The sequence below is a fragment of the Rana temporaria genome, chromosome 2 (assembly GCF_905171775.1).
Source record: "Rana temporaria chromosome 2, aRanTem1.1, whole genome shotgun sequence".
Classification (NCBI taxonomy): Eukaryota; Metazoa; Chordata; class Amphibia; order Anura; family Ranidae; genus Rana; species Rana temporaria.
In genome coordinates, this window is record NC_053490.1 from 12861313 (window position 1) to 12874436 (window position 13124).

The window sequence follows — 13124 nt, forward strand, 5'->3', positions numbered from 1 at the left end:
CATCCTTCAAAAGTCTCTGCGTGTCACGGGCCATTCTGTTACACTTTCACTTTCAGTTAGGCAGGTAATATACGGTGCAAATTTTTTTCCTACATCCACAGATTGCAGGAAAGAAACTTGCATGATTCCCCCATCAACACAAACAGTGCTGAAGGGAATATCCCTCCTGCCCAGCAATTGTATTCTATACAGCAACCACTGGTGATAATCATAAGAGAATCTGCTCAATAATGGTTCAAATCTCAGCCAGTTCCTGCTGAACCAGCTGAGATTTAAACTGTCTATGGCTGGTCTTAGCTCTTAGGCAGCCCATACATTGATCACTTTTTTCATTCAACTATTAGGTTGAATAAAAAAAAAAAAAAAATGATCCAATTCCCCCATCTACACATTATAGGTGGATGGGGGAATCGTCCCAGTGTGGACCAGTGCTGGAACAACCAGAGTCGCTGTCCTGTCCCGGCTATTCACAGCGCTGGTCTCTGTCTCCATGGCAGCGGCGGCAGGACATTGGAACCCAGAGCTGATCTAGGTAGGGATATGAGTATATTCTTCAAAGAAAATGATATTGAAAACATCGCACCAGCCACGCTCTGGGAAACACACAAGGCATTTGTGAGAGGGCGGTTGATAGCAGAGAAAGTCAAGAGGAGGAAGATTAGACAGGTACGGAAACAAACACTATTAGAAGAAATCCAGGTCCTCGAATGGAAGCATAAAAAAATACAGGCAGAGCAGGTCCTAAGGGTTCTAACTAGCAAGAGAGAAGAGCTCCGGGACCTCCTGGAGCAGGAAACGAAATGGATCTTTAATAATGTGAATAATACATTTTATGCTCTAGGTAATAAACCAGGGAGATTGCTAGCAAGGACCTTAAAACCAAGAAACACACTGAACTCTATCCTGAAAATAAAAGATAGAAATGGAGAAATGAGACATTCCACTAGTGAGATAACTAAAATATTCTATGATTACTACCAAAACCTATATAATGTCAACAAGGGGCAAGGGGACATAGAAATTCAGAATAGAAGGGAAAAAAATAAACAATACTTAGAAAAGGTGAAGACCCCAGGCTTAGCAGAGGAAGTAATAAGTGACTTAGAAAAATAAATAACAAAAGAAGAAATAAGTCAAGTGATTAGGAGCATCAAAATGGGGAAAAGTCCCGGCCCTGACGGGTTTACGTCACTATATTATAAAAGGTTTGGGGAGATACTAGTGCCTTTCTTCCAGAAGTATATGAATTCAATAGGGGGGGGCATGGCAATACGTAAGGAGGCTCTGAACGCCCACATAACTTTGATAGGGAAGGAAGACAAGGACACCTCCTTGTGTGCCAGCTATAGGCCGATATCTTTAATAAATGTGGACATAAAAATGTATTCTAAAATTCTTGCCGAGAGAATTAGGCCGCTCTTGACAGGCCTGATAGATAACGACCAAGCAGGGTTTGTACCCGGGAGAGAAACGAGAGAAAACATCCTAAGAGTAATATTTATGTTGCAGAAAGCTAAAAAGAACAAAGAACCTGTAGTATTCCTGTCCTTAGACGCCGAAAAGGCGTTTGACAGGCTAGAATGGGAATTTATGCTTGCAAACTTATCCCACATAGGATTTGGTCCAAGTATGCTTAGGTGGATAGGGGCTCTGTATTCGGATCCCTCGGCTAAGGTGAGGGTGAATGGCACCCTTTCGGACAGCTTTTCACTGTATAATGGAACCCGTCAAGGTTGCTCCGCTTTCGCCTCTCCTATTCGTCCTGTCATTGGAGCCTTTATTGGAAACAATACGGAAGAATCAGGATATAGAAGGGATAAAACTAGAGAGAAGAGAGCACAAGATATCCGCCTTCGCGGATGACATGATGCTGTTTGTATCTAACCCCAGGGAGACACTGCCTAAAATAATGGCGGAATATGAACAGTATGGGGAGATTTTGAATCTCAAAATTAATAAAGACAAAACGGAGATACTAAGTATATCATTAAGTTCACAGGATCGTAGGGAATTGGAGGGGCTCTATCCATTCAAATGGAAGCAGAGGAGGATGAAATATTTAGGTATATACTTGTCTTGCATGGAAAAGTGCTTCTATGAAGACAACTATATACTACTACTGAATAAGGTAAAATCAGATTTAAAAGGATATAGTATAGATAGAGTATCATGGTGGGGAAGGGTGAATACTATAAAAATGATGATTTTGCCTAAAGTTCTTTACATTTTTCAAACACTTCCGATAAAAATCCCAGAAATATATTTTAAAATCCTGGATAAGATAATAGGAGGTTTCATATGGAGGGGGAAAAAGCCGCGTATAGCAGTGGAGACTCTGATTAGATCTAAAGAGGAAGGAGGAATACAGCTGCCGGACTTTAGAAGGTACTATGAGGCGGCAGTACTGAGGAGGATTACAGAGTGGGCGCAGGGGGAGGGTGGAAGCAAAAAAAAGTGGGTAGAAGTTGAAGAAAGTTTAAGTAAAAAAGAGTTGGGGAATATAATATGGGTACCGAGGCAATATAGAGGACTACCCCTGGATATTCCTGTAATAACAAAAGAAACTTTTAGAATATGGGATAAGGTCTGTAAGAAAAATAAATTGCCCTATAATAGTCCGCTGTTGCCACTTACAGGTACGGATTTCTTTCCGCCTGGCAAGGAGGGGGGATTATACCGGAGGTGGGCAACTTCAGACACTCCAAGATTGAAGGATATAATAAAAGGAAATGAAGTGTGTCCGGTGGGAGAACTTCAAGAGAAATATGGACAGTACCCAGGAGATAGGTGGAGACACAGACAAGTCCAACATTTTGTTGGCACTTTGTCGAAGCCCTTGCGAGCTATGAATGAACTAAATCAATGGGAAAAACTTATGACCCAAGGAGAACCTGGGAAAGGGGGAATATCAAGTCTCTACAAGATGTTGACAACCAAGATAGAGTTAGGGAAATTGAAAATGATAGAAAGCTGGGAAATAGAACTTAATCAAACTATATCCAATAAGAAGAAGAGACAGGTGCTAGAATACGTCCAGGCTACAACGATGGATGCAAAAGTAAAAGAAACCAATTATAAGCTACTTACTAAATGGTACTATGTACCAATTAAACTGCACAGAATGAATAGTGAGGCGTCCCCCTTATGCTGGAGGGAGTGCGGGATGGAGTGAACTCATGCCCACATATGGTGGCAATGCCCCCTCATACAGGTATACTGGCGGGAGATACTAGGTCTGATAAAAAAAATCAGTGGATATGAGATAAGATATGATCCATGGGAATGTTTGTTCCACACTACGAGTATGTCTAGGAAAAAATATAGAGGTTCCTTGGTCCCGTTCCTACTGAACGGAGCCAAGGCACTAATACCTAGGAACTGGAGGGAAAAAAGAGTACCCTCGATAGGGGAATGGCTCCAAGAAATTGATAAAATGAAAGTGATGGAGGAGCTGTGGTCCTTTCAGGTAGAGTCTGGGCCAAGATATGAAATGACCTGGAGGGGATGGAGGGATTTTAGAGCTAGGGGGAGGGAGGGGGGAGATGGGGAGGGAGAGAGTGGAGGGGAATAGAGGAGACCGTTGGTGGGAATCCTTATAGGGTCCCCTCCTCCCCTCGCGCTTGTTTTTTTCTTTTTCTTTTTCGGTGGTGGGGGTCTATATTTCAAAACGTGGGCAATATGCACAATAGGGGAAAATTATAGCCCATATAATAGAATGTTTTTTGTGTCTCCATTTTTTTTGTTTTCTCCCCACAACATAGGGGTAATTGTTTTATTCCCCTTCTGACTATGTGTTTTTTTGTTTTGTTTTTTTATTCTCCTGCCTTCTTATTTTTGTACACTTAAGTGAATACACAATAAGGGGAATTAACCCCTACACCTTTCACTATATTCTAGATGGACTTAGTGTCTTCCCTTTTTTTTTTTTCCACAACTTCTTCTTGTTTTCGTATATTTAAGTAAATACACAAGTAGGGGAATTAGCCCCTATTTTTTTTTTCACGATATTTTAGAGGGACTTAGTGTCTTTCTTCTTTTTTTTTTGTTTTTTTACAACTCCTTCCTGGTTTTGTACACTCATGTAAATACACAATAAGGGGAATTACCCCTACATTTCTCACTACATTCTAGTAGGACTTAGTGTTTCTTTTTTTCGTATACTTAAGTAAATACACAATTAGGGGAATTAACCCCTATATTTTTCACTGTATTTTAGAGGGACTTAGTATCTTTCTTCCTTTTTCTTTTTTTATTTTTTTTTTACACCCCCCTCCTGGTTTTGTACACTCAAGTAAATACACAATAAGGGGATTAACCCCTACACCTCTCACTATATCCTAGTCGGATTTAGTGTGTTTTTTTTTTCTTCTTCACAACACAGGGGAAAGTGTCGTCTTTTTCTTTTTCTTTCCCCTCTACAATATAGGGGAAAATGTTTTTTAGTTTTATTCTCCTTCCTATGGGTTAGTTCATATATATATATATATTTTTTTCTCTCTCCATCTCTCTCTCCTACCCTCTCTCTCTCTCTCTTTTATATGTCCTCCCCCCCTCCATTCAATGTAGGTATAGGTAGTGTGGTCCTATCTCTGGGTATCTCCCTTGGAGAGTGAAAAGGGAAGGAGTGGCCCTGGGGAGGAATGATGGAGAAATCCAGGAGTAGTACATAATATTGGTAGAAGAAGATATAGCTTTTAATATTTTTTCAATGAAAAGGGTACATTCTGAGACCATATATGTTAGTCTGTATATTGATTTTATGTTGTATTAATTGTACTGTTTTGTAAAAAAATGAATAAAATATTTTGAAAAAAAAAAAAAAAGGAACCCAGAGCTGGTTACTTTATGGGGCTGATGTACAGGAGGGCCAGCACAATTTGTTGTTAGAGATGGGCTGGGCATGTTCAAAATTCCACATGCCAGAACCTGCCAGGAAGCCCACACTGCACAGCGCTAATCACAGGCAGTGAGACATTTCCCGGTCCGCAGCTGCACAGATCAGGAAATGTCTCACTGCCTGTGATTAGCCCTGTGGAGTGTCGGCTTCCTGGCGGGATCGGGCATGTGGGATTTCAAACACACCCGAGCCCATCTCTATTGGTTGTAGACAGTTGAGCTCCCTGCAGGTTGCTTAGCAGCAGTGGACCCTTCTCTGACATGCTGATCGTGATGCAATCCAGGTGATGCTCTTAGTCAAATCCTAGTCATAAATATCAGAGATTTTATTGATCAAAGCCCACACTTTACAGGCATAGAGCCCACATGGCTGCGGAACATACGTTTGAATATATATATATATATATATGTGGTTGTACTCTTGATGCTAATAAATATTGGGCCAGACTCACAAAGAGATACGACGGTGTATCTACAGATACACCATCGTATCTCTGATTTTTACTGGTCCTATCTATGCGCCTGATTCATAGAACCAGTTACGCATAGATAGGGCTGAGATCCGACAGTGTTACACTGTCGGATCTTTTTTTTGATTTAAAAATGGCGCCGGGGGCGTTCCCGCTGATTTACACTGAATAATATGTAAGTCAGCGAGATACGCGAAATTCACGAACGTACGCGGACCCGACGCTGTGTTCTTACGTCGTTTCCGTAGCGCGGTACCCGTCGTATACTTACCCCTGCTAAAAGCAGGGGTAAGTATTGTTAAGTATGGCCGTCGTTCCCGCGTCGAATTTGAAATTTCCTACGTCGTTTGCGTACGCCGATTCACGAACACGCGCGTCGCAAGTCCCGCTCACGTCGCAACCACTGACGTCCTATTGACGTCAGTGGGAGCAATGCACGCCGGGAAATTCCCCGGACGGCGCATGCGTATTTAAATCGGCGTGGGAGCGCGCCTGATTTAAATAGTACACTCCCCCAGCCGCGGAATTAGAATTCCGCCGGGGGAGTTAGGATCCGCCGTCGCAAGTTTGGAGGTAAGTGTGTTGTGAATTTGACACTTTCCTCACAAACTTGCGAGGGCGGATCTTAAAACACATAGGTTACACGGATCTAAAGATCCGCTAACCTTTGTGAATCTGGCCCATTGTGTTTATTAGATCTGACTGGGAGCATCACCTGGATCACATGCCGATCAGCATGTCAACAGAGAAGGTTATACAGCATTACTGCTGCTAGGTGACCAGCTGGGGGCTCGGCTCTCTATAACCAAGTGTGCCAGCCTTCCTCTGCATGTACCCATAATGTCACCAGCACTAGGTCCTAATAGACTGCCGCCGCTGCCAAGGAGACAGACGCCAGACCAGCGCTGTCAATAGCAGGGACAGGACAGCTGGGGAACCCCACAGTGGCAGAACACCAGGCCCCGGTGGCAAGACAACCTTTGCAACCCTGAAAGTTCTCCCACTGCTTTGGACCCTTATATTTTCTTGGTGTGCTGGTGACATATATCTCTTGTTTTCTGCCACCCTGGGGGGCCCCAGTATAGTAGGAAGGGAGCTCACTGCAGAACATGTAAAAGGACCCGTTGTGGGATCATAGTAAAGGGTCCCAGGAGATTATATATATATATATATATATTGTATATATATATAAAATTGCATTTTATAGTTGGCCCCCCTACTTTTTTCCCTGTCCCCCCATGTGCCCCCCCTAAATATGAAAGCTGGAGACGCCACTGACTAGCGGCGACGTAGCGAACGCGAAAAATCCGTCGTGAATCGCCGTAACTCCTAATTTGCATACCCGACGCTGGTTTACGACGCAAATTCCCCCCATTGGGAGCCGCGGTATTGCAGCCTAAGATCCGACAGTGTAAAACAATTACACCTGTCGGATCTTAGGGATATCTATGCGTAACTGATTCTATGAAACAGTCGCATAGATAGAAACAGGGATACGACGTCGTATCTCCACTGTGAACCTGGCCCTAAGCTCTTCTTTTATACACTAGATTCACATAGAACCGCGTATTCTTTGCGGCGGGGTAACTTATCCAATTTACGTTACGCCTCCGCAACTTAGACGGGCAAGTGCTGTATTCTCAAAGCACTTGCTCCGTAAGTTGCGGCGGTTAGCGTAAATCGGCGTAGCATAAATCGGCCCGGCGTAAGCCAGTCTAATTAAAATTTGGATCAGGGGGGCGTGTTTTATGTAAATGTACTGTGACCCGACGTGATTGAAGTTTTTCCCCGAACGGCGCATGCGCCGTCCATGGAATTTCCCAGTGTGCATTGCTCCAAAGTACGCCGCAAGGACGTCGTTGGTTTCGACGTGAACGTAAATGACGTCCAGTCCCATTCACGGGCGACTTACGCAAACGACGTAACTTTTTCAAATTTCGACGCGGGAACGACAGCCATACTTAACATTGTTATATAGCAGGGGTAACTATACGCCGGAAAAAGCCTAACGTAAACGGCGTGACTTTACTGCGTCGGCCGGGCGTACGTTCGGGAATTCGCGTATCTAGCTAATTTGCATACTCGGTGCAGAATTCGATGGAAGCGCCATCTAGCGGCCAGCGTAAATATGCAGTTACGTTCCGACGGCGTAGGAGACTTAAGCCTGTCAGATCTAAAATATATCTATGCGTAACTGATTCTAAGAATCAGGTGCATAGATACGACGGCGCAACGCAGAGATACGACGGCGTATCTGGAGATACGCCATCGTATCTCCACTGAGAATCTGGCCCTATATGGCCAAAAGTTTTGATCTGACCATCACATCTACACAAGCTTCTTGACAATCCCATCCAATACCATGAATCTGATTATGGAGTTGCCCCCTAACTTTTGCAAGGTCAGGTTGAAGGCAGGTGCAGTCTACTTTCTCCACTGCAGGTGACGCTCAACTGCAGCGACATTACAGGGGGGGGGGGGGAGAGGAAGTCAAGAGGAACATGGGGCTAGATTCTCAGAGCAAGTACGCCGGCGTATCTACTGATAAACCGGCGTACTTTCAAATTTGCCGCGTCGTATCTTTAGTTTGAATCCTCAAACCAAGATACGACGGCTTCTGGCTTCGATCCGACAGGCGTACGGCTTCGTACGCCTTCGGATCGTAGGTGCAATACTTCGGCGCCCGCTGGGTGGAGTTTGCGTCGTTTTCCACGTCGGGTATGCTAATTAGCTTTTTCCGTCGATCCACGAACGTACGCGCGGCCGTCGCATTTTCTTACGCCGTCGCTAGTCGGCTTTTCCCGGCGTATAGTTAAAGCTGCTATTTCGTGGCGTATAGATAGACTTGCCATGTTAAAGTATGGCCGTCGTTCCCGCGTAGAAATTTAAATTTTTTTTTTTTTTTTTTGCGTAAGTCGTCCGTGAATAGGAAAGGACGTAACTCACGTCTAAGTTCAAAAAATGACGTCGGTGCGACGTCATTTCGCGCAAAGCACGGCGGGAAATTTCAAAATGGAGCATGCGCAGTTGATTCGGGGGCGGGGACGCGCTTCATTTAAATGAATCACGCCCCCAACCCGCCCAATTTCAAATACGCCGCCAGAAAAACACTACGCCGTCGTAAATTACGGCGTGAAATCGCTGTGGATTCGAAATCATGCCAGGTAAGATACGGCGGCGTAGCGTATCACTGATACGCTGCGCCTGGGCAATTCTATGTGAATCTGGCCCATGGTTCCTCTATGGTTTCCTCGGTCACTGGGGAAGCTCTCCAGTTGTATGCTGCCACCCTATGTGACCCTAGCGGCCATATTGGGTCAGGCAGAGCATATTTAAGACCCTGCCTCCCGGGCTTAGCACAAATTTCGCAAGTGGGTAGTGTAGGGGCAGGTCACCCATCTGACAGGGACAGTGATTAGTGGCAAGGAGAGGTTTCAGAGGACTAGGTAAAGGATAGAAGCACAGAAACCTTTCTGCAAACATTTCCATTTGGCTACAGACCAGCCAGGCTGCATTCCATCCCAGACACTGTCGGCCCATCTGAGGCCTGCTCTGCTACACCCTGCTGTTAAATACTGTGAGTGTTCCTGGTCGGGTGCCTTTCCGTCGGGTTTGTTTGACTTATTGGGTTCTACATTAACCACTTAAGCCCCGGGCCATTTTGCTGGCCAAAGACCAGGTCACTTTTTGCGATTCGGCACTGCGTCGCTTTAACTGACAATTGCGCGGTCGTGCGACGTGGCTTCCAAACAAAATGTACGTCCTTTTTTTCCCCACAAATAGAGCTTTCTTTTGGTGGTATTTGATCACCTCTGCGTTTTTTTTTTTTTTTGCGCTATTAACACAAATACAGCGACAATTTTACTTGTTGCTATAATAAATATCACCAAAAAATATCTAAAAAAAAATTCTTCTACATATTTTTGGTAAAAAAAAAAAACAATAAGCGTTTATTGATTGGTTTGCGAAAAGGTTATAGGCCCGGATTCACATACATTGGCACAAATTTATGCCGGCGTAGCGTATCCAATATACGCTACGCCGACGTAGCGCAGAGAGGCAAGCACCGAATTCACAAAGCACTTGCCTCCCAAACTGCGCTGGGTTCCCTCGGCGTAAGCCGTCGTAGGTGGAAGTAGGTGCTAATGAGGCGTGATCCCATGCAAATGATGGGCCGAGTGCCATAAAACGAACGGCGCATTCGCTGTCCCGTGGACGTATCCCAGTGCGCATGCTCAGAATCATGTCGGAACTACTCCCTAAGATACGACGGATCACTGCCTGTCAAAACCGATCGTGTGTGGGCCCCATAGGTTATTTAACCTTAGGTTAAAAAAAAGCCAACTTGCTTTAAATTTAACCGATGGGAAAAAAACGATCGTTAGTACGCACAACCATCGGTTAAAAATCCACCGCGTTCTGACACGATCAGTATTTTAACCGATGGTGTGTAGGCGCGACGGACCATCAATCAGCTTCATCAGTTAACCGATGAAAACGGTCCATCGGTCCGTTCTCATCAGATGGACTGTTCGTGTGTACGAGGCTTTAATTGCCACAGATTTTCAATTGGATTTAGGTCTTGGAAACGCAGGGACGTGCAGGGGTTTGCAGGATGCCGGATGTATGGATTCCAATAGGGGGGTTTGAAGCAGCCGATTAGAGCCAGAGGCTCGGGAGGCAAAGCACTACGCTAACACTGATCTTCCTCCCGGCCAATCAGCCGATTGGCTGAAAGAACAAGCAATCCTATTGGACACCTAGGAGCATGGGAGGAACCGTGATGGAGCTCTCCTCCATCACACAGGAGCCGCTGCCCCATGCCCGCCGCACACAGGAGCCCACAGGATCTGCTGCCCGATGCCCACAGGCACACAAGAGCTCACAGGACACAGGAGCTGCTGCCCAATGCCCGCCACCTAGATGGGGTAAGTGCCGGACAGACCGGCAGACAACGAGCGAGTGCGTTCCCCGGTGTTCCCGCTGAAAAATAGCCCTGACGCTACATACGCTCACATCCTCAGTTAGAAAAAAATAATGTATGCTATTTGCAATTTATTATATATTTTCTTTTAAAAACGTATAGCCCTGATGAAGGGGAGTCATTTGGTCCCCAAAACATGTTCCTTCATAAACAATAAAGCAGACCTCAGGAAACTTGAAGCTTCTCTTGTGTCCTCTGTTGTCTCTTCTCACACATACAGCATATGCGTCCTCATCTTGTACATAGTTCTCTATGGAGTATCCCACTCAATTTCCCGACCCTATCCCAGTTACCCCAAAAATAAAAACACCAAAAAATAACCCCCCTCTGGACTGCTTTTGAGCCAAAGACTGACTGTGATCGTGTGCCTGGCAGCTATTAGGAAAAAGACCCTTGGGAAGTTTCTAGCAGCTCCTACGGGGGTAGCGCTACACAAGCAGCTCTCAATCTGAAAAAAAGGAGTCCTACCATTGAATCCAATTTTTAATCTTTACCTGTCAAGGATAGGCCCTAGCAAGTTTAACCACTTCAGCCCCGGAGGATTTGGCTGCCAAATGACCGGGCCACTTATTGCAATTCGGCACTGCGTCGTCGCTTTAACCACTTACCGCCGCATGTACATATACGTCCACAGAATGGCACGTACAGGCACATTGGCGTACATGTACGTCCCTGCCTTTCCGCGGGTCGGGGGTCCGATCGGGACCCCCCCCCCCCCGGTACATGCGGCGGTCGGAAATCATCTGGGAGCGATCCGGGACGACGGCGCGGCTATTCGTTTCTAGCCGCCCCCTCGCGATCGCTCCCAGGAGCTGAAGAACGGGGAGAGCCGTATGTAAACACGGCTTCCCCGTGCTTCACTGTGGCGCTGCATCGATCGTGTGATCCCTTTATAGGGAGACTCGATCGATGACGTCAGACCTACAGCCACACCCCTCTACAGTTGTAAACACACACTAGGTGAACCCTAACTCCTACAGCGCCCCCCTGTGGTTAACTCCCAAACTGCAACTGTCATTTTCACAATAAACAATGCAATTTACACTGTAAATGCATTTTTTGCTGTGAAAATTACAATGGTCCCAAAAATGTGTCAAAATTGTCCAAAGTGTCCGCCATAATGTCGCAGTCACAAAAAAAATCGCTGATCGCCGCCATTAGTAGTAAAAAAAATAAATGAATAAAAATGCAATAAAACTATCCCCTATTTTGTAAACGCTATAAATTTTGCACAAACCAACCGATAAACGCTTATTGCGATTTTTTTTATCAAAAATAGGTAGAATAATACGTATCGGCCTAAACTGAGGAAAAAAATGGTTTTTTTTTATATATTTTTGGGGGATATTTATTATAGAAAAAAGTAAAAAATATTGCATTTTTTTCAAAACTGTCGCTCTATTTTTGTTTATAACGCAAAAAATAAAAACCGCAGAGGTGATCAAATGCCACCAAAACAAAGCTCTATTTGTGGGGAAAAAAGGACGTCAATTTTGTTTGGGAGCCACTTCGCACGACCGCGCAATTGTCTGTTAAATCGACGCAGTGCCGAATCGCAAAACCTGGCCTGGGCCTTAAGCTGCATTTTGGTCCGGGGCTTAAGTGGTTAACTGACAATTGCGCGGTCGTGCGACGTGGCTCCAAAACAAAATGTATGTAATTTTTCCCCCCAAAAATAGAGATTTATTTTGGTGGTTTTTGATCACCTCTGTGGTTTTTATTTTTTGCGCTATAAACAAAAAAAGAATGAAAATTTAAAAAAATATATATATTTTTTACTTTAGCTATAAAAAATATCCCCCAAAAATATATTAAAAAACTATTTTGTTCCTCAGTTTAGGCCGATACGTATTCTTCTACATATTTTTGGTAAAAAATTGCAATAAGCGTTTATTGATTGGTTTGCGTTATAGCGTCTACAAAATAGGGGATAGTTTTATGGCATTTTTATTAATAATTTTATTTTACTAGTAATGGCGGCGATCAGCGATTTTTATCGTGACTGCGACATTACGGCGGACACACCGGACACGTTTGACGCTATTTTGGGACCATTGTCATTTTTACGGCGATCAGTGCTATAAAAATGCACTGATTACTGTGTAAATGACGCTGGCAGGGAAGTGGTTAACCACTAGGGGGCGAGGAAGGGGTTAAGTGTGTCCTAGGGAATAGTGGTGCAACGGATCACAGTTGATCCGTGATCCGAATGGGTCACCCCATTCGGATCGGCACACACTGTGACCCGCGGATTGCCGCGGCTCCGGAGCTAGGCTGAAGCCGCGGCCTTTCCAAATGTTATGGCCGCGGCTCCGGAGCTAGGCCGAAGCCGCGGCTTTTCCTAATGTTATGGCTGCGGCTCTGGAGCTTCGGCCTAGCTCCAGAGCCACGGCCATAACATTAGGAAAGGCCACGGCTTCGGCCTAGCTCCGGAGCTGCGGCCATCCTGGTACACCCGGCGGCGGCCCTCCTCTCTGTTTACACCCACAGAGGAGGAGGAGCCAGCACACAGTCTGCCTGCCTGTTACTACCTGGGGGGTGTCTGCCTGTCTGTTACTACCTGCACCGAGGGGGTTCTTTACTGAGAGGGGACTATAGTTGGTGGGAGGGGGGGGGTGACACAATTTTTTTCTGCATTGGGTGACACCAACCCTAGTGACGCCACTGCAGTGGGGGAGATATTACAGTGGGGGGGGGGAGATGTGGATATTACAGAGGGGGAGAGGAGATGTGGATATTACATTGGGGCGGCGATGTGGATATTACAGTGGGGG